The sequence below is a fragment of the Paralichthys olivaceus genome, chromosome 10, assembly GCF_024713975.1.
Source record: "Paralichthys olivaceus isolate ysfri-2021 chromosome 10, ASM2471397v2, whole genome shotgun sequence".
NCBI classification, from domain to species: domain Eukaryota; kingdom Metazoa; phylum Chordata; class Actinopteri; order Pleuronectiformes; family Paralichthyidae; genus Paralichthys; species Paralichthys olivaceus.
The window spans coordinates 25,749,106-25,770,630 of NC_091102.1; the positions used below are offsets into that span (position 1 = coordinate 25,749,106).

At 42.7% G+C, this 21,525-nt stretch overlaps 1 long non-coding RNA gene across 1 annotated transcript; it reads right to left on the reverse strand.

Moving 5' to 3' along the window:
• Positions 1 to 242: 242 nt before the first annotated feature.
• On the reverse strand, positions 243 to 2,700 carry LOC138411877 (uncharacterized). The gene is made up of 4 exons (XR_011244369.1): positions 1,991 to 2,700; positions 1,753 to 1,872; positions 1,533 to 1,652; positions 243 to 1,432 (listed from the first exon to the last, which is right to left on the reverse strand). It is a non-coding gene; the product is annotated as an uncharacterized lncRNA (long non-coding RNA).
• Positions 2,701 to 21,525: the final 18,825 nt, after the last annotated feature.

Here is a 21,525-nt window from a genome sequence, read left to right on the forward strand (position 1 = left end):
CTCATGTGAGACAATAGTTGGTACCAGGGCCGGCCCAAGCCTTTCGGGGGCCCTAAGCAGAATTTGATATTGGGGCCCCCCCTCCCACCTAGCGGAGTCATTTGCGCTCGACGATTATTGACAAAAATGTCACACTACAATGATTTGACAATGAATTAATTGAAATTATCAATTGTATTAATACTGAATTACGTCGATGTGATTTCCTGTATTTTTTATATGGCCAGCTGTAGAAGGGAAATACCTAAATTTAAGCATATTCATAGCATTTTGCTTTTTGACTTATTGAGATGGTGACTTGGGCTTGGGCTTCAGTGCCCCTTGACCTCTTGGGCCTGGAAGGCTCATTCAGTTGCTCTCATGCCAAAAATATTCTAGACTTTTGTCCCTTGATAGACCCCTGTATTATTATAGTCGTTATTTACACCAAAACAGTCACCTTTTAACCTTAGAGGGCACTTAGATCACAGATTTATTTTAAACTTTCATATTCAAAGTGAAGCATCAAGTGTGGTTTACTGAAGTTAAATTGTTCTCTTTTATTTCTGGTGTTTTGCCCAGAGTGACTGTGCGCACCACAACAGACATTTGTTCCTGGTGACTAACATCAGGTGTACAGTCTAATATGATGGCATAATATTTGCAGTCCTTGATTTCTGCCACCATTGCCTCCATTATTTTGTCACTGATACACTCTATCAGCTCATTTTGGATAGTCTTACCCAGGTACGTGTTGTGCTGCATTCCACTATCAATTCTCCTGATGTGGTCTTTTAACACCGGGTCAAATTTTGCCATCAGTTCTACCTCTTTCAGGAAGTTCCCATTGTTGGCCTGATGCAAAGTATCGACAGAACCCCTGAAAGCAAGATTCCTCTCTGCCAAAGACTGAATGATGCTAATCAAACGTGTGAGAACATCTCTCCAACAATTTCTTTCTGCCTCCAAAAGGGCCATTTCTGTCGCATCAATAGTCTTCTGCTTAGAAAGACGGAGGGCAAAGTCTTTCCACTTCATCATATTGCTACACTATTCTCATGCTGTTTCAGAAAAGCTCCTACATTAACCCAATCACGCTGTCCCTCTGTTAACAGTTTTGTGGACTTTCTGGAGAATAATTTGCAACAGAAGCAGTAAACCGCATCATTCTTCTTTGAATAAATTAGCCAGCTTCGCTGGATTTTTTCCCCATTAACTAATTGTCTACACGTATAATGGTAATGAAAGCTTCGTCCATCAGATTTTTTGGGGAAGGTGAAGGTGTCACTAATTTGCACTGGCCCTCTTCTTACCAGATCAGTCCTTTCTGAGTCAGACAGGAATGCTGACCATTCAGCTGGGTCAATTGGAGGAGCTGTTGATCCACCTTGATAGCTGGTGCTTGTTGAGGGAGTGGATGGGACATCCATAGCAGTGGATGCTGTAGAAGGACCTGTAGGGACATTAGATACAAAAATAGAATCATAACATAACACAAGATATTTCACAGTTAAGTAAGGCAACATAAAACAAAAACTGTTAGATTAACTGACCTGTCATGCCGGCTGACCATTCAGCTGGGTCAATTGGAGGAGCTGTTGATCCACCTTGATAGCTGGTGCTTGTTGAGGGAGTGGATGGGACATCCATAGCAGTGGATGCTGTAGAAGGACCTGTAGGGACATTAGATACAAAAATAGAATCATAACATAACACAAGATATCTCACAGTTAAGTAAGGCAACACAAAACAAAAACTGTTAGATTAACTGACCTGTTATGCCGGCAGAGGTTGAAGTCGGTGTATCAGTGACTGTCAATGCTGGTAACTGTTCCTCAATGGGTATGAGTTCTTCCTCACTTTCAGGTGACTGTAAGTCTGCTGGGGGTGAACCTGCAAAGATAAAATAAATAAATCAACAAATAAAAAAAATGTTTTTTTTGTTTTTTTTTAAATGTGTCATGTCATATTAAAAGACTATGTAGCCATTTGCCATCAAGAAAAAATTCACCTGCTGTATCATCAGCTGTGGAGGCACTGACACTTGATGACACATCGGGGGCAGGTACAGTTGGCTGTGCTCCAAAATACTTCAACAGTGTTCCTGAAAAAATAACATTGCAAAAGTGCATAGTTGATAGTGAGTTTATGAAAAATGAGTTTATTTTGCCATCATTACTTACACTCATCAACAAACAATTCCACACCTAACCATTCCTATTCTTGTTTGGCAAAATGAGGCACAGCCTAATTGCAGTGTGGTGAACACTTAACATCCTAAATATAATATTAATACAATATAAGTATATTTTCATCACAGACGTCTCCTCACCTCAACATGGTGTTTTCTTATAAAGAGCAATAGGCCATCTCTCAACAAAGATCTTAGAGCAGAGCGCACATTGTGCTCCATCTTTGGCTGAGATGTCACTTTTACTAACGTGCACAGGCACAGCAATGCTAGCTTGCATCCCTTACACCTACAAGGTTAAGTTCACCTTTGGCTGTTTCCTCCAATATAAACCGATATCTCATGGACTAAGACTCTGCACTTAGTCGCTGTCAGACTCACCACTATGTCACATTTATAAAAAAGTACTAAACTATGAACGCATTCACGTGCAAAATCAGAGACAGTGTGGTAAATTTGCCGTCAGTCTCGTTTTCATGTAGCTAGCTACTAGTGCTAATGTCCACCTCAGTCAGCGAGCTAACGTTAGATTAAGCCTGGTAAGAGCTAGCAGTACATGCTTGATTGAACATCCTAAACACTGCCAATATCGTCTACATCTGATATACACCTAGATAAATGTATATGAATGAGATACATACACTGTTGATGATGTATATAGCTCATGTGATGGCAAATATAAGATGACATTAACTCGCTAGCTAGCTAGCTAACTCCTATGATAGCTTGAGCTGCTCCTCCCTCAAATGAGTTCAAAACATATTTTAAATAATCATGCAAACATACCTTTATCTTGCTCTTTTTTCTCATCTTCTGTCCTTTTCTTTTTCCGTTTTTGGGCACCAGAGAGATACGTCCTTTTAGGTGACATGCTTTATTATGTCCCTTCCAACTTAACCTTGAGTATTATGCAGTGTCTGTCTATGACCGCGAATTATCTGTCAGCAGATTGAGCACGCAGTTGATATGCATGACTCGAACGCTGGCAGTTATATTGATTGTAAAATCTGAATTTTCTTGTATCGATGTATTCTTTATTTAATTCAATCAATCAGGTCACTTGTTTAAGTTATTTAATATTATTATTATTTTTAATTATATATTTTTTTCCGATAGGGGGCCCCCTGGCGGTCAGGAGGCCCCTGGCGGTCAGGAGGCCCCTGGCGGTCAGGAGGCCCCAAGCGGCCGCTTGTATCGCTTATGCCTCGGGCCGGCCCTGGTTGGTACAATGTTCTCCAGGCGATAGGCCAAAGCTTTAGCAAGGATCTTAGCATCTACATTTATCAATGAAAGAGGTCTGTATGAGCTGCAGAGATTCGGATCCTTATCTTTTTTTAAGAGGAGACTTATGGAGGCTTGCCTTAAAGTGGGAGGGAGAGTGCAATGTTCAAGTGATTCCTTATAAACAGCATGTAGCAAAGGGGACAATTTATCTTGAAAACTCTTAAAAAATTCCACTGGAAATCCATCAGGGCCAGGAGCCTTGTTATTTTGCATACCTCTCGCCGCGAAAGTGATTTCTTCTATTGTTAATGGTGAGTCAAGTTCTTTAGCAGCATCTGAGCTTATCACAGGGAAGATGAGGCTATCTAGGAATAAATTCAATTCAGTGGTGTCAGGTGGAGATTCAGACTTATATAAAGAGGTATAGAATGATTGAAAGACAGAATTAATGTTGGCGGGGTCCTTATGCAATGAGCCAGATGAATCTTTTAACTGAGGGATCATACGTGAGGCAGCCTGGCGGCGTAGTTGATGAGCCAGAAGACGACTTGCCTTGTCACCATGTTCATAATATGTGGAGCGTGATCGTAAAAGATGTCGCTCTGCATCATTAGTGGTGATGAGATCAAATTCAGTCTGTGAATCGACACGCTGTTTAAGTAAACTGGGAGAGGGGCAAGTAGTGAGTTGTTGGTCCAATTTGGTGATATTGATAGAGATTTCTTACAATTTGGCTTTCCGGGACTTATTCAAGTGGGCAGAGTAAGAAATAATCTGTCCCCTCAAGTATGCTTTTAATGATTCCCACAGCAGTGAACATGAAACTGGATCCATATCATTTTGATTTATAGAGATATAATCATCTATTTTAGTTGTAATAAATTTGGTGAACTTATCATCTGAGAGAAGTAATGTATTAAACCTCCAAGGAGTTGAGTACCGAGGTTGTGAAGAGAACTGAATATCTAAAGAAAGAGGGGCATCAGAAATAACAATAGGATGATAATTAACAGACAGTACTTTGGGAATTAGTTTAGCATCAATAAAATAATAATCAATCCGAGAGAAAGATTGATGCATCTGAGAAAAGAAGGAATATTCCTTGCCATGAGGGTTATTAAATCTCCAAGGATCAGCGCAACTGTTCCTGGACACAAAATCTGAAAGTGCGTTCGCCATTGAAGAAGGAGTCAGAGTTCGTGGGTTGGAGCGGTCTAAGTTGGGATCAATTACACAGTTCATGTCCCCGCCAATTATGAGGAGGCTGTTGTTCAATGAGGGAAGACGTTCAAATAACTTATTCATAAAGTGTGGATCATCGAAATTGGGGGCATATATGTTAACTAATAAAATAGGAATATGGAATAGCGTACCTGCAACAATTAAGTATCTGCCATTTTTGTCTGATATCACCTTAGAAGCTGAAAACTGGATTGACTTACCAATTAAAATAGCAACCCCTCTGGCCTTGGAGTTGAAATTAGAGTGAAACACCTCAGAAACCCAGGGACATTTAAGTCTGACCTGATCTTTAGTACGCATGTGGGTTTCCTGCAGGAACACTAAGTCCGCTTTAAGACGTTTCAAATGAGCAAATATCCTTGATCTCTTTATTGGACTCCCCATACCATTAATATTCCAGCTCAAGAGTCTCACAGAGGATCCAGTGAGTGGGACATCAGAAGTATTAGTATTGGTGGCCATATGTTAAATCCCTAGAGATAGAAATAGACTGAATGCGGATCCCCAAGGAAGGGAGAAGAAGAAAAGGGGAGAAGAAGAGAAAGAAAAAAAGAAAAAAAAGAAAAAAAAAGGAAAAGAAAAAACGCACACAAAAAAAAAAAAAAAAACCCACAGACATTGAACCACCCCCCCACCCCCCAATTGCACTTACAACGACCCCATCACCAATCGATGGAGAACCCAGTGCTAACTCCACAAGGAGTCAGATCCCTAAAGCGAACACTTTCGGCTTTTTGCGTAACTATCATGCTTCGGGTTAAACTCCTGCAAGTCTAGCAACATTTGACAGGAAGGTACAGTCAGTCAAGACCAAATTAAACTGAAAACCACATACTGTGTGTTTATGAAAATAAGAGGAAACAGATTAACTGAAAAAAGTAAAAAATATTAAATGTCATTATTAACTGTCACTGCTTCCTCTACGGTGTGTGTCACCTCATGGGTCTCTTACAGGTTGAGCGACCTGATGAATGCACTGGCCTCGTCTGCTGAGTCAAACCTCTTCTCCGCACCGTTGTGTGTGATCCGGAAGCGCGCCGGGTAAAGCAGACCGTAGCGGATCCCCGGTATCTCACGGAGCCGGCGTCGAACATCATTAAAGGCAGCTCGGGCACGAGCCGTCTTCGGGGTATGGTCGGGAAAGACAGAGAAACTCAACTCTCCAACCTTGATCCGCTGCTGGGTTCTGGCTCGGCGCAATATGTCCACACAGTCTGTATAATAGTGAAGACTCTCGGCTGGAGAGTACGATGTGCGCGGTCCACGAGAGGCTCTTTCTCCAGCCCAAAGGCCTCCTTGAGCAAAGAGGAAACATCCACAGCAGCAGAAAAGGTGGAAAAATCTTCAGGGATTCCCACTAACCGTATGTTATTGCGTCGCGATCTCGCCTCCAGATCTTCGCATTTATTGTCCAGTCTTGTCAGCTCAGTTGTCAGGTGCTCCACTTTAGCCTGTATGGTAGTAATGTCATCGGTGCAGGAGGAAAGCGATGCTTCCATTTCACCTACAGTGTTCTTCAGCGCGCACACCTCAGACTGGATGATTGTAATGCTGCTGGATAACTCCGATTTCACTACCTGTAGTTCAGCCTTGATGCTTGACAAGGTCTCGGTCAAGGCAGCCTGAAGCTCAGCTCTGAAAATAACTGCCATCTCAACACGGAGTGACGAGAGCAGCTCGGCTTTGAAGTCGTGTGCAGGAGCCCCACCTGTGGCCTCGACCAGGCAGGAGGGGGGATCACTACGAGGCGGGGATGCAGTGTGCGAAGCAGGCCGCGGTGGTTGTACAGGTTGTTTGGCTTTAGGAGGCATTTTGGTCGGCAAAAAGACGGCGTTAAATTTAGATAATGGAGGTGGGGAAACCACACACCAAAGAAAGATGGAAAAGGTGTACCTAAAATAGTTTTTTAAAAAGTTGTTGCAGGAGCTCCGAGAAACACGCCTCACTCCATTAGCTGCTAAACCGGAACTTAATATTTTATTGATGGTGATTAATGAAGTAATATAATATAGTTAATCATATATTTTCTTTCTGATAAGTGTCATGGTTAAGCGGGAAACTCAGACTAAGCCTGACTATTAGCCTGGTCCGGACCAGGTTTGTTTGCCAGCATAAGTTGCCGTGGTAACTGAGTGATAATTGCTCTGTTACAATTGGTATATGGTTCCACCTTCTGGTCTCCTTGATGCATAGACATACAGTACAGACATGCCCACACATACACACACACACACACACACACACACACACACACAGTATGAGATGTAGAGTGAGCCTCCTTTTAAGCAAGTCAAACCCAGCTTTGGTTCAGTGGACAACTATAAACATACCACAAGCCAGGTCGGTTGCCAGGCAGGCAGCTGGCATCAGCTGATATCATTGGTGGTGACATGAGAATGCTCGACAGGCTCTTTCTTCTCTGTCCTCTCTGTGTTCAGCTGCTCCACGAGTACATGGAGCAGCTGCATGTCTTTGTTAACACAACAAAAAGACCAAAAGTGGGGTGTACGCAAGGGACCAGTTAGTCTGGAAAAAAAAAAAAAAAACTAAGGAGCTCCAAAGGAGAGACTATTGAGCAGAGTAACTTATGGTCAGGACAGTCCATTTTTAGTACGAGTTCATACAGGAGACTCAAGTCATATGTTCAGGATGGCAGTTGTGAGAGGCAAAAGAAAGTTCTTCTTCATGAAGAGTAATATAGTGGGAGCATGAGGTACTGGAGCTTAATTTTGTGGAGGCTCTGATTGAAAAGAAAAAAAACTTGAATGTCCTGTATAGTAGGTTCATGTAGTTCCACATAAAAATATAATTGGCTATCGATAAACATATAAGAATAGCATTGGACATTTTAATACAATTAATCTCACTTCACATGACCTATGAAGGGGGTAGTGCATTCTTGTACTCATTCATCTAACAATAGATTGACCCTAACTTATTGTCATTAGCTCTGGTCATGAGTTTCTTGTCCTTATTTAAATAAGAGCCTTATTTAAATAAGGACGAAATACCAGGTTCTTAAGAGCCTGGTATTTCATTTTGAGAGAATTACTCAGGCATTGTAACACTTTTCCTCAAACCTTTGTCCTCTCTTTTTCTAGCCCCTGCTGATGTGCAAACTTGCTTTTCCGCTGCTCTAAACAGTTTTTCTGCACTCAGCTGTTCTTACTGCACAAGCGAACTGTACTTCACAGGAAACCCTTTCCTTACACAGGCTGCTTGTGTGTCCATTACATGTGGCATCTATTGCCCTTCTGTCCATCCTGGGAGTGGGATCACTCACATGTGGCTCTCTCTGAGGTTTCTACGTTCTTTTTTCCCTGTTAAAAGTTTTATTTTAGTAGTTTTTCCAGACAAATAGTGATTTGTGAATATGGGCTGTACAAATAACATTTGATTGATTGATTGATTGATTAATCGATCGATTGTGTGTTCTCACCAAACTTCTGCTCTCAGATTTCTGCTCTCACTCTCAGATTTTTTTACAGTTTTTTTCGATTGCTAAACGACAGTGGGCACAACTGGAGTCACATGTGCAAAACTCTAACTACAGTCTGCACAGCAGCAGTTCATGTGGACCAAACTCCAGTTTGTTTTTCATTGCTTGAACACAGTTTTCAAAACTCTACACACTTATCCCATGACTTTAACCACAACCTGCACAACACTGTGGATTTACAGCACGTTGTTCAAATGCTAACACACTGCTGTCAAAACTGTGAACCACACATTCAAAACAGAATAGATTTCAGCCTTGTGCCTTTCAAACACTGCTGATTGCAATTTCAGCTGAAAGGCTAAGCAGGTGTCTTGTTTTAGACTTGTTAGTGAACACACACACATATATATATTAAAGTATATATAGGTAGAGCTCAGAAAGACTCATTTTGGAAATGGAACAAGGAAGACGGGTTCGTGGAGGGAGACAAAGAAGACAAAGAGCTGTTTTTTCAGATGAAATAAGGGCTAAACTTATAGACCATGTCGTGAACCATGGTCTCTCATTGAGAGAGGCAGGGTTGAGGGTGTAACCCAATCTGCAAAAATCCACAGTGGCATCTGTAATGCGAATTTTCCATCATACAAACAGGTGATAGTTACATCCTTACAGTAAATGAAAACATTACAGCAATCTATTTTGTATTGCAATTATTGAATATTTACACAGATATAAATTACAGTTTTTATATTACAGGTGTTTCACTATGGGAATCGCCTTGGCGTGACCAACTATGGATGCTCCAATGACACAACGTCTGTCAGTGACAGACAGGTCAAGCTGTGCTGGGGCCCTGCCCCCTCATACGACCACAGCGGACCCGCCCCTCTCAACTCATTCTAGACTGGTTTCTTCATGTGTCTATGCGAGAAGGGACGTGATGGTGAAACACCTCACTCTGTTATCAAAGAACCAGGGATTACATTAAGTAACCCAAAGTTATCAATCTGTGGTAAATAATAGCTTTTATTACAAGAGCTAGAGTGTGTGTGTGTGTGTGTGTGTGTGTGTGTGTGTGTGTGTGTGTGTGTGTGTGTGTGTGTGTCCCTTAACCAGGGATTCAAACTTCGTTCGCTGTTTCATTATGGGAGATATAGACCACTCCTGGATTGCATAAATCTCCCAAAGCCCTTAACAATTTAAAGCCTGGTAGTGGCTGCTATGCAGACCCTGGTCTGTGTGCCTCTAGCACCGCCTGTGCTACAGAAAGCCCAGAGACATCCAGCCTGTAAAACCTTATGAAAGTGTGGGGCACAGCCCAGCTCGCCGCCGCACAAATATCCTGTACTGAAACTCCCCTAAACAGGGCCCATGACGTGGCCATGCCCCTACTGGAATGAGTCCTCAAACCCTGGGGGGGCTGCAAACCCTTACACCGATAAGCCAGAGATATAGCCTCCACAGTCCAGTGGGACAACCTCTGGCGGGATAACGGCTTGCCTTTATGGAAAGTGGCCCAGGACACAAAGAGCATCCACACCCAGAGGTGCATTTGCGTCCAACAGGGAGAAAAACAGTGGACATTACGCGTTTTCTTGCAAGGCAATAACCACCACTGTAGTATAATTTTTGGTCACTATGCTATGTCACAATATGAATGTCACTATATACCTTTAATCTGCACTACAATCTAATGTATGTTGGAGTATAAAGAGAAACATAATTTACTGATGATTACAAAAGTTTAACACAATAATGACGAATCTAACAATATACTCAGTGTGTTTCAAGCAGTATGAAGTGTATGTATAACTTCTGTTAAGAAATAATAATCTGACAAAAAGGAAACATAATGGTGTCAAATCAGAGACAAATATCTAAAAAATAGTAAATTGTTTGGACAGAATATAATGGTGTCAAGAGTAATAAAAACGGTTTAAAAGAAAAAGGTCAGGGCAAGATAGGGCCAAGGCCATCCCAAGCAACCCAGGTGTTTGGAGACTTTCCAGGGGTAAGCTCAAGTCCAAGGCCATCCAAAGCAACCCAGGTGCTTGGAGACATTCCAGGGTGAAAGCTCAGGTCTCAGGCCATCCACAGTAACCAATGAGCTTAGGCCACGATGTGAGAGCACCCGAAGTAATCAATAAGTTTAAACCACGATATATAATGATAGACCAATAAGATGAGTAGCAGGTGTGGCCTTTAAGGGTATATAAAGCGGAACAACACCACCGTTAGTCAGAGTTCTTCTCTGGTGCTGCTCAGGCTCACTACTGAATGCTCTTGGGTTTTTTTGTCGACAATAAAACTCTGCTGCTTTTAAGTTGACTTCTCCTGCTTTTTATTCAACTGAATTTTCGGACTTTTAGACCACGAGTGGAACTTAGTTTTCAAAACACCCCCTGCGGGTGAACCTTCCATTCTCGGTACAGGGGACTCCCCCAGGACAGGAGATCTGCTCCTCTGTTCAAAACGCCAGGTATATGTGTCGCTCGAATAGAAAGGAGCCGGGTACTGCTCCATAAGATTACTTTTCGAGCTAATCTGTGCAGCTGCAGTGACCGAGTTCCACCTTGGTGGTTTATGTATGCCACCACAGTGGAATTGTCTGTCTTTACCAGGACATGGTGACCCTGGAGAAACGTCCGTTGTCATGGTAACTCTGGACACCAATGCACCCAGTGGAACCCCCGCCGCGAGAGCCGCTGTGTCTCTCCACAGCCGGAGAGCCGCCACACATGCCGAGAAATTTCCTGTGTGCGGGATAAATGGCGATGTGAAAATATGCATCCTTGAGCTCGATAGTAACAATCAAATCGCCCGGACAGATTGATTGACAGAGCACCTTGTGTGTCAACATCCTGAACGTGTATTTCCGTAGGTGTCACGCACACTGGTGCTGGCTAGGGAGAACCCAAAAGCACGCCGACAGACAGTCTTAGTTTGGGCAACGTGGTTTATTCACCGACAGGCAGAGAAAAGACAGGCAGAGGTCAAAACCAGGATATCAGTCCGTACAGCAAACAAATCCGAAGGGGCAGGCAAGAAGGGAATCCAAAATCCAAGCGGGGTAGCAGTCAGGTCAGGAACAGGCAGGCAAGAAAACAGAGTACAAGGCGGGATAGCTAGGCAAGAACACACTAGACAATCTGGCTGGGAGCGAGTGAAAATGACTGGTATTTATACCGAGGAACTAATGAGCAAATGGACTGCAGGTGAGGAGGTGGGCGGGGAAAACCAAGTGAGGGAAATGAGATGATTGCAAGGCAGGGAAGAAAGGCAGGCCCTGAAATGACAGGAGAGTTAGTGATGAGACATGGAACCAAACATCAAAAACAAACTAAGAGTTAGTGTGGGAGAAGCTGGGGTTGTCATGGCACCTGCTTCCTCTTCCCACCCCTGGGGTGATGGGGGCGGTTCCTAGCTGCCGCTGGTTCTGCTGAGGCTGCTGTTGAGGCTGCTGGTTAACCTGCTGACCAGCTGCCTGCCTCTGTGGCCTGCCTCCCCATTGTCTCCCCCTCACCCCTGCAGTCGCAGCAGCAAAGCCAGCCCCATCCCTGAGGGGGGTGAGGGGTGGGTTTCCGTGGAAGACAGAGATCAAAGGCTTCACCTTCCTGCTTCCTGAGGGTTTTGGTCTCCCTCATCTTTTCCAGCGCTAGACCAAAAAGACCATTGGTGGGGTCATACGGCGCATCAATCACCTCTGCCTTCTGGCCTCACTCAGACCCAAGAGGTTCAGCCACAAAGCCCTCTCACCTGAGACTGCCAGCCCCATCACTCAACCACAGCCTTGTACCGCGCCTCGTGAGGAGCATAGGATGAGGTCATTGACAACACAGATCTCTTCCCAGAGGGCCAGGTTAGGTGCCCCGGAGTCCAGTTGTTTACCCATCTCCTCCAGGATCTCTGGCTGGTATGCAGACAGCAGTGGTTGCATTCGGGGAGCATTCTGACTGTGCTGCATACTTGTACATCCTCTGGAAAATGGAGGCAGTGAGACACTCCGCTTTGCTGGGCAGAGAAGTGGTGGAGGAGGCTGAGAGAGAGCAGCGGTTGGGTTGGAGGTGAAAAGCCACCGAAGGCTCCACTACTGGGGGTTCGGCCAGCCCCAGTTCTCCCATACAGTGGATTTCAAGCTTAGAGTAGCCCTTGGTTGGAAGCTTACTCTAAAATGGGCTGGACCAGTACCTGCTCATTTCCTTCATGCAAGCTGGTACTGGCGGCAGGAGTTGCTTTGATGGTGGCTGGGCTGGTGGAAGCCTCTTGCCATCATACAGATCTCTCTCTGTCCCCTCAGCGTCCTGGGCTGCTGGCCATTGTACTCCTAACTTTGCTGCAGCCCGTTTGCAGACCTCATTCAGATTACTGTCCACTGGTGGAGCAGTATCTGATGCGATGGGGGTCTGGACTGTTGGACAGGAAAGTTGGAATCATCCTCCTTTTAATCCATCTCGTCCAGGTTGAGGAGGTCAGGCGTCACCCTCTGCGTCCTCACCACCAGGCTCCCTTTCAAGGAGGTCCTCAAATAGGGGAGGCAATTCTGGGGACTCATCTTCCATCATGTCGGCCCAGCTCTTAGTAGCTGGTGGCTGATGGGTGATGGTTGCTGTCTGTGGGGTGGCTCCTGTCAGGCATAAGTCTGGTTGTTAGCTACCGCCATTCTCAGCCTTCTTTCCGGGATCTTTTCTGGCATCGACGCACAGTAGGTACATGACTGGGGGTCGGCCAGTGATGCTTGGGCGTATTTAGTGCTCATGCATGCAATGCACATGGGATGAGGGTCCCGGCCCGAGATGGACACTCTGCATGACGCGGGGCATGGGCGGGATGCAGCCTCTTTCCCCTTCGGGTCCGACACTTTGGCGGGGGTCGTGGCCGAAGACATGGTGCCTGGAAAGGGAGATATAATGGTAAATACACAGCCGTACAAGGCGCGCCATAACGCGTTAGCCTGTCAGTTATTAGTGTTAGCACCTGGGGTTTAGCCCAAGCTGAACCGTGAAGCAACAACAAAAACGGTGCTAACAATGCCCTGGTTGATTCTCCGTAATGTGTTAGTTAGCGGGTATTATGCTGCACAGTCGCCGACTACACCACTACTACACAGTTGTTGGCTACTCCGGTAACTTAATACTGGGTAGCCTAATGAGTAGCTCGCCGCGACGCGGACACTTTAGAAATTTAGAATCGGTTAAGAACAGAGCATCATCCAACCCCAGGTTATTGGCACGCCTATGGATGCTACCAGCCACTCCAGATTTTGTGGGAGAACTGGGAGACCGTCACGTTTTTTCCCAGTTAAGCGTTGCTGCTGATGCCAAGCTAAAATCTTTGATGATGTCTGCTAAAAGATCTACATCTATCTGGCTTTTAATAAAAACAATAAGATAAAATCATGTTCTTATTGATTCATAAAGCTCACAGCTCCCCTTCTTATCTGGCTTGGTTACACGAGTTCCTGCCCTGTGTCAGAGAGCAGTGTGTGGATTATCTTCCCCTGCCCATTTTTTTTCTCCAGGCTGGAGAAATAGTTAGAGGGAGGATCCGGCTAAAGCCATTTTTTTTTTACTTTGAGGCTCTCAATATGGCCTTGACTTCCAGTGGACTTACTTAAATGTTCTAGTTCCACTATGTCGGTCTCTTGATCTTTCATAGATCTGGTAATGTCTTGTGAGACATTGAGGGTGTGCTGTTGACACAGGAGTCTTATTTGAGTCTTACCATGGTCCCACCACTGCCTAAGACTGCTAAAATGACCCTTCCTCTGTCTAAAAACACCCCAGAAATAAATAAGGACAAACCCAGCTAACTGTAACATACCAATATACCAACCTCCCACCTGGACTACTGTAATGAGTCCTATGGAGTACTAATGGAGTACCTGACAACATCCTGAAACGACTCCAATATGTACAGAACTCCGCTGCCAAGGTTCTCACCTGCACTTAGCCATATCAGCACATCACCCCGACCCTCATTCACCTCCACTGGCTCCTGACAAAGACCTGTATTAAATACAAAATCCTCCTTCTGACCTATAAATCCCTCCATACCCTAGCCCCACTATATTTAACTGACCTCATCCACCCCTACACTCTGCTCAGAAGGCTGTGGTCCTCTAACTCAGGTTTGCTCTCCATCACCAACACCAAACTTTTGGAGACAGGATCGTCTGTGTCGCAGCCCCCACCCTCCAGAAGTTTCTCCCTGCCGAAATATGAAACTCAGAATCTCTTGACATCTTCAAAAAACTCCTCAAGCAGCACCTCTTCACAAAGGCCTTTGGCCTCAGTTAATGCTCCACCCCGCTGTTTATTTCTATCTTGTTTCGTACTATTACTTTTTTCTTTTCTCTTCTGTTTTGTGCTCGCAGACGAATGAGAACGACTTTGGGTCCTGTGAAAGGCATTATATAAATGCATGCCATTATTATTATTATTATTATTATTATATTAAACAGAAACTTAAATAAAAGCCAACACACCTATTTATTAAGAACCCTTAAGTTCAAAGGAAATTATGAATGTACACTTTAATGTCCATAAGTAAAATCCAACAAGGGAAAAAAACTCCTTTGGTAACTCAAATGTAAGCCAAAAAAAGAATTGAACTCACAAGGATGGCAGAGGAACAGAGGAATAGAAGTCCAACCAATTTCAATTCAATTCAGTTTTATTTGTATAGCGCCAAATCATAATATACATTATCTCAAGGCACTTTACATAGAAGGTCAGGACCTTAAAATCAAAATATAGAGAAACCCAACAGTTCCCACAATGAGCAAGTACTTTGGCGACTGTGGCGAGGAAAAACTCCCTCATTAATAGGAAGAAACCTCTAGCAGAACCAGGCTCAATGTGGGCGGTCATCTGCCTCGACCGCTTGGGGTGAGCAAAGAAAACGGGGGAAGGAGATGAGAGATGGGTGCAAAAGAGGGGAGAGAAGAGAGAGGGATAATGGGGAGGGGGAAGTAGGGGAGAGAAAGACCGGGGACACTTGAGCGCCATCAGGTCTCAGATCTGATTAGTTAAAAAGTAAACAACACTGTAAAGACTATAAATTTCTATGGATAACAGACACATTTGATATCATAATGAATTACTGCGATATTGTAATTAGTAATAGGAGAAGTTGTTGTCCTGAGGTTCCGGGGTCAGAGTTATCTGAAATGAGAGAGAGAAAGAGAGAGCGAGAGAGACTATGGGAGTACAAAGTGAAACAGTCATTGACATGTATTAAAATAAATAAATGAATGAATGTGGGGGGGCAGAGAGACAGAGAGAAGTGGAGAGGTGCTCAGTGGATGATGGGAGTCCCCCCAGCAGTCTAGACCTATAGCAGCATAACTAAGTGATGGTTCAGGACTCATCTGATCCAGAACTAACTATAGGCTTTATCAAAAAGGAACGTTTTAAGTCTAACTTTAAATGATCTCTCTGTCTAGTTCCTGTAAGCACTCGTGCTGCGGCATTTTGGACCAACTGGAGACTTTTTACCGATTTCCTGGGGCATCCTGATAATAAGGAATTACAGTAATCTAATCTAGAGGTAACGAATGCGTGGACTAGTTTTTCAGCATCCATCTGAGACAGGATGTTTCTAATTTTGTTAATATTGCTCAGGTGGAAGAAAGCTGTCCTAGAGACTTGTTTTATGTGTTGGTCAAATGACATGTCCTGGTTAAACATAACTCCAAGGTTCCTCACAGTGGAGCTGGAGGCCAGGCTGACACCCTCCAATGTAACTATCTGTTCAGAGAGTGATTCTCTAAGATGTTTAGGGCCAATTACAACAGCCTCAGTTTTGTCTGAATTTAGAAGTAAGAAGTTTTGGGTCATCCAGGCCTTGATGTCCTTGAGACATTCCTGAAGTTGAACTAATTGATTAGATTCATCATGCTTCAGAGAAATGTACAGCTGTACACTTTGTGGAACTCCATGACTAACTTGCATGTGCATGGAGGGGTCATTGTTGATGTTAACAAATTCAAATCTATCTGATAAATATGATTTAAACCAGTCTAGTGCAGTTCTTCTGATACCTATATGTTGTTCTAGTCTCTGTAACAGGATCTTGTGATCTATGGTGTCAAACGCTGCACTAAGATCCAACAGGACGAGTACAGAGACATGTCCATCATCTGAAGCCATGAAAAAGTCCTTAGTGACTTTCAATAGTGCTGTTTCTGTGCTCTGATGGATTCTAAATCCTGACTGAAATTTGTCCAGCAAATCGTTACTATCTAAGTAATCACACAGCTTGTTAGCAACTGCGTTTTCTAAGATTTTTGAAATGAAGGGCAGGTTTTATATGGGTCTATAATTAGCTAAAACCTCTAGATCAAGTGATGGCTTTTAAGCAGAGGTATAATAACAGCTACCTTAAAAGCTTGAGGTACATAGCCTGTTAACAAAGACATGTTAATCATATTTAATATGGAACTGTCAATGAGGGGGAAAATTTCCTTAAAAAGTCCAGTTGGGACAGAGTCTAATTGACAAGTTGTTGGTTTACATGATGAAACTAATGAGGTCAGTTCAGGAAGGTCAATAGAATAAAATTAGTTCAAACATAAATCTGGTTCTATGGTTTCAGGACCAGGCAATGTTTCTATGTATGTGCTATTCATTGGAAGAAGGTGGTGGATTTTATCCCTGATGGTTATAATTTTATTTGTAAAGAAGCTCATGAAATCATTGCTTCTCAGAGTTAGAGGAATAGGTGGGTCAGTAGAGGTGTGACTTTCTGTCAGCCTGGCTACAGTGCTTAAGATGAACCTGGGGTTGTTCTTATTTTCCTCTATTAATAATGAATAATAAGAAGTTGTGGCATTTCTAAGTGCTTTCTTGTAACATATCAAGCTATCCTTCCAGGCTAGGTGAAAGTCATGATTATTGGTGGAACGCCACTTCCTCTCTAGTTTCTGCGATGTCTGTTTTAGAACACGTGTCTGAGAATTATACCACGGAGCTGATCTCCTCTGATTTGCCTTCTTCTTTTTTAGAGGGGCGACAGCGTCAAGGAATGTTTTTAATGAAGCTGCTGTACTATTAACTAAGTTATCAACCAAGAGTTGCTCAGTCGTTATGGTCCTTCACACTCACTGTGTTCTCGAATTCCTTGTGGGGTTTGGTTTCACCATAAAAAATAAGCAAATGCCTTTTCTGTCTTCAAATGTAGAAACCCAGTTCCTTTCTTTTTATCCATTCGTTCCCACTCAAAACCTCCTTTCTTTGTTCTCCTAAGCCCCGCTCCTTTACACTTGTGAACTGGGAGTAGAGGTCACCTGTGAGAGTAATTACAGCAAGACAGAACAGCCAAGTGACAGAACATCAGTGTTGGGCACGTTATTTTTAAAAAGTAATTAGTTATAGTAGTTACTTCTCCCAAAAAGTAAGTGAGTTAGTAACTGAATTACTCCACTATAAAAGTAACTAGTTACCAGGGAAAGTAACTATTGCATTATTCTTCTTTTTTTTAAGTTTAAATAAGAATTTGGATTTTTTTCTTAGCAGGTTTCACAAGCCAGTTGCATAGAGTAGAATTGCATAGACAGGTACTTACACAGAACTTTTAATATTTATTGCACCTTAGACCACAACTGGTAGACATACTGTACTTCAAGTATTTTCTTCATCACAAAAATACACAGTTTAACAATATAACAATTAAGTTATATTGTTACTACTCAGCTCTTTAAAGAGGCTTTCTTAGAAGTTGGCAGCACTGTATTGAATCTTATCAATAGCTCTTTATTAACTGGCTATGTACCACAGGCTTTTAAACTAGCAGTAATTAAGCCTCTGCTAAAGAAACCTGGTTTAGATGCAGGTATCTTAGCAAATTACAGACCTATATCAAAGCTGCTATTTACTTCTTAACTTTTAGAAAGAGCCGTTTTAAATCAGCTGCACGATCACCTCCAGAGAAATGACCTGCAAGAGGCCTATCAGTCTGGATTTAGAATGCACCATAGTACAGAGTCAGCACTTTTAAGAGTTTCAAATGATATTCTCCTAGCCTCTGACCAGGGACTTGTCTCCATGCTGGTCATGTTAGATCTCAGTGCTGCATTTGACACCATTGACCATAACATTCTCCTTCAAAGATTAGAGCAAGAGGTTGGGATTGGAGGTACAGCATTGAGCTGGTTTAGTTCTTATTTATCAAATAGATTCCACTTTGTTAGCATTAATGATGAATACTCATCATACACTTAAGTTAATCATGGACCATGTCCCACAAGGTTCGGTTCTTGGTTCAATACTCTTTAATTTATACATGTTACCATTAGGCAATATTATTAGAAAACATAACATTCTTTTTCACTGCTATGCAGATGACACCCAGTTATATTTATCTATGAAGCCAGATGAACTGAACCATTTAATTCGATTTCAAAACTGTCTTAAAGACATCAAGGCCTTGATGACCCAGAATTTCTTATTGTTAAACACAGACAAAACTGAGGTCATAATCCTGGGTCCTAGGCATCTCAGAGAAACTCTGTCTAACCAGTCGGTTAACCTAGATGATATCCGCCTGGTTCCCAACTCTCACTTCCGAATTATCATTGATAAAGATCTGTCATTTACCCAACAAATTAGTCAAACCTCCAGAATAGCTTTCTTTCAACTGCTTAATATAAAGAGAATCAGACACATCCTGTCAAAACAGGATTCTGAAAAATGGATTCATGCCTTTATTACGTCTAGGCTAGACTACTGTTACTCCCTATTTTCAGGATGTCCCAGCAGATCCTTAAGAACCCATCAGCTAGTGCAGAAAGCTGCTGCATGAGTACTGACAGGAACCAGAAGACGGGATCATATTACTCCTGTCTTAGCTTCACTTCACTGGCTCCCTGTTCAACAGAGGATATATTTAAAAATCATCCTACTGACTTATACAGCCCTCAACAATCAGGCCCCATCCTACTTTAAAGAGCTCATATCCCCTTACTGCCCCCACAGACCACTTCACTCCCTAAACTCTGGACTCCTTGTAGTGCCTAGAGTTATTAAGAGTAGAATGGGTGGGAGAACGTTTAGTCACCAAGCTCCTCTCCTTTGGAACCAGCTCCCACTCTCAGTGAGAGAGGCAGACATGGTCTCTACATTTAAGGCTAGACTTAAAACCTTCCTTTTTGATAAAGCTTTTAGCTCAACCCTGAACCATAGTCATCCATAGCTATGCTGCTATAGGCCTACACTGCTGGGGGATCACCCATACGGCAACACAAACCAGCACCTGCTCTCTTCTTCACTCTCTGCCTGGTTTATTTTGTTATACCTTATGACATATCTCTAACTCCTTGGGTCTTCTCCTCCCCTCCTTGGTCCATACTGTGCGGAGCCCGTCCTGGCCTGGGTCCTGATGAGGGATGGACCTAGTGAGGTCGCCAGTCTGTTGCAGGGCTGACATGGAGGGTCACGCAACCACCAGCACTCTCACCTGAGGACCTCTCACCTTTGGAGCCATGGGTCCTACTACTGCACATGTTGGACCATGAGGGAGGCAGGAGTGCCCGGGGGGACCATGTGAACGTCCATGTGGAGATTCCCGGGCTGGTTTCAAGCCCTTGACCTGATACTGTGACTCAACCTCCCCCCTTTATTTCCTTTCGTTCCCCTATATTATTTGTTCTTTCTCCAACACCCCAACCGGTCCTGGCAGAGGCCGTCCACACCGAGCCCGGCTCTGCCGGGGGTTTCTTCCACCTGGGAGCTTTTCCTCCCCGCTGTTGCCCATGCTTGCTCGGTGTGGAACAAGTTGTATTTTGTGTGTCTTAAGATCATGGACTTTTGTGCAGCACCCTGAGACAACTGTTTGCTGAGATACCGTGCTATATAAATAATTTTGATTGATTGATTGATTGAAGTACTATTAACTCTCTGTACATACTGTACAGTTCAAGTATTTTCTTAACAATAAAAGTAAACAGTTTAACAATATGAAGGGCTTTTAATTCTCTATAAATACTGCACTGTTCAAGTATTTTCTTAACAATGAAAGTAAACAGTTTAACAATATGAAGTGCTTTTAATTCTCTGTAAATACTGTAGTGTTCAAGTATTTTCTTAAAAATAAAAGTAAACAGTTTAATTATGAAGTGCTTTTAATTCTCTGTAAATACTGTACTGTTCAAGTATTTTCTTAAAAATAAAAGTAAACATTTTAACTATGAAGTGCTTTAACTCTCTGTTGTGTAAATTAAACAAAACAAATCAAACCTTCACATACTTTACTTCAAGTATTTTCTTAAAAACAAAAGAAACACATTAACAATATGAAGTACTTTTAAAATAGTACTGAAAATATGAATTACTTGGACAATTCCAACTTTAGCTCCTAAACATTCATTCATTCATTTGTCCATCCAGACGCTCTTTCCTAACACTCATCCATCCATGCATGGATGGATTCATTCATCTACCCAGCGAAACCCAGTCATCTACTGTGACCATCTTAGCCCTTAAACCACTGATTGTATCTTAAAAGTAGAAGCTTTTCAAACTTCTAGTCAGAGAGCCTGTTCCTCTTTGGAGTGAAGAAGAGCTTCCCCAGGCTAAACAGTCTCTCCACGGGGCATTGTATTTGAGTGAAATATTCTTTACTAGTGGAAATCCATCAAAACTGTCCATCCCTTGTGCTCCTGATTTGAAATAATCCGCAACTTGACCTTCGGCAGTAGCAGAAGTGTCATCCTCATCCTCAAAGGAAAATAACTCATCCTCTGTGGCTGAGTCAGTGCATGTTGTTGTGCTGGTTGTACCTGTTTGCTGGTCTTCATCTCGAGCACTTTTCTGGCACTCTGCTAGAAGCCTTGCCTTGGCCTTGTCCTTCCTGTCCTGTGTCCACATCCAACGTAGTTTAAACCTGGGCAGAGTCACATCAAAGGTTTCAAAGGTTTTATTTGTCATCTGCACAACAGATACAGCGTACATGTTGGCAATGAAAATCTTAAATCCCAGGCACCTCAAGCAACTCAACATGCAAGTGTCATAAAATAAGAGTAACTAAAATACAAAAACATACACTAGTGCAAATGAAACAATAAGTACAAATGTCAGTACTAGTGCAAAAAATTAAACATTATAAGGTGCAAAAAAATAAAATAAAACATTATAATAAAATAATAAAACATTATAAGGTGCTAGAATGAGATATATACAGCAGCAGTTATGGGGAGGTATGGACAGATTTGGATTATTGCACTCATTATATTTTGGTTGGAAATATGATGAATAGAAATGATAATGACAGAATGAAAATTATTGTAAACTAAATAAATAACTATCAATTTTGCTTATGAATAATATAATGTGTAAATAAATATGTTGTTTTAAACTGATGTAGTGACCTTCAAAGAGCTCAGGAGTTCAGCAGTCTTACAGCCTGTGGGATAAAACTGTCCCTGAGTCTTGTGGTCTTGGTCCGGATGCTGCGG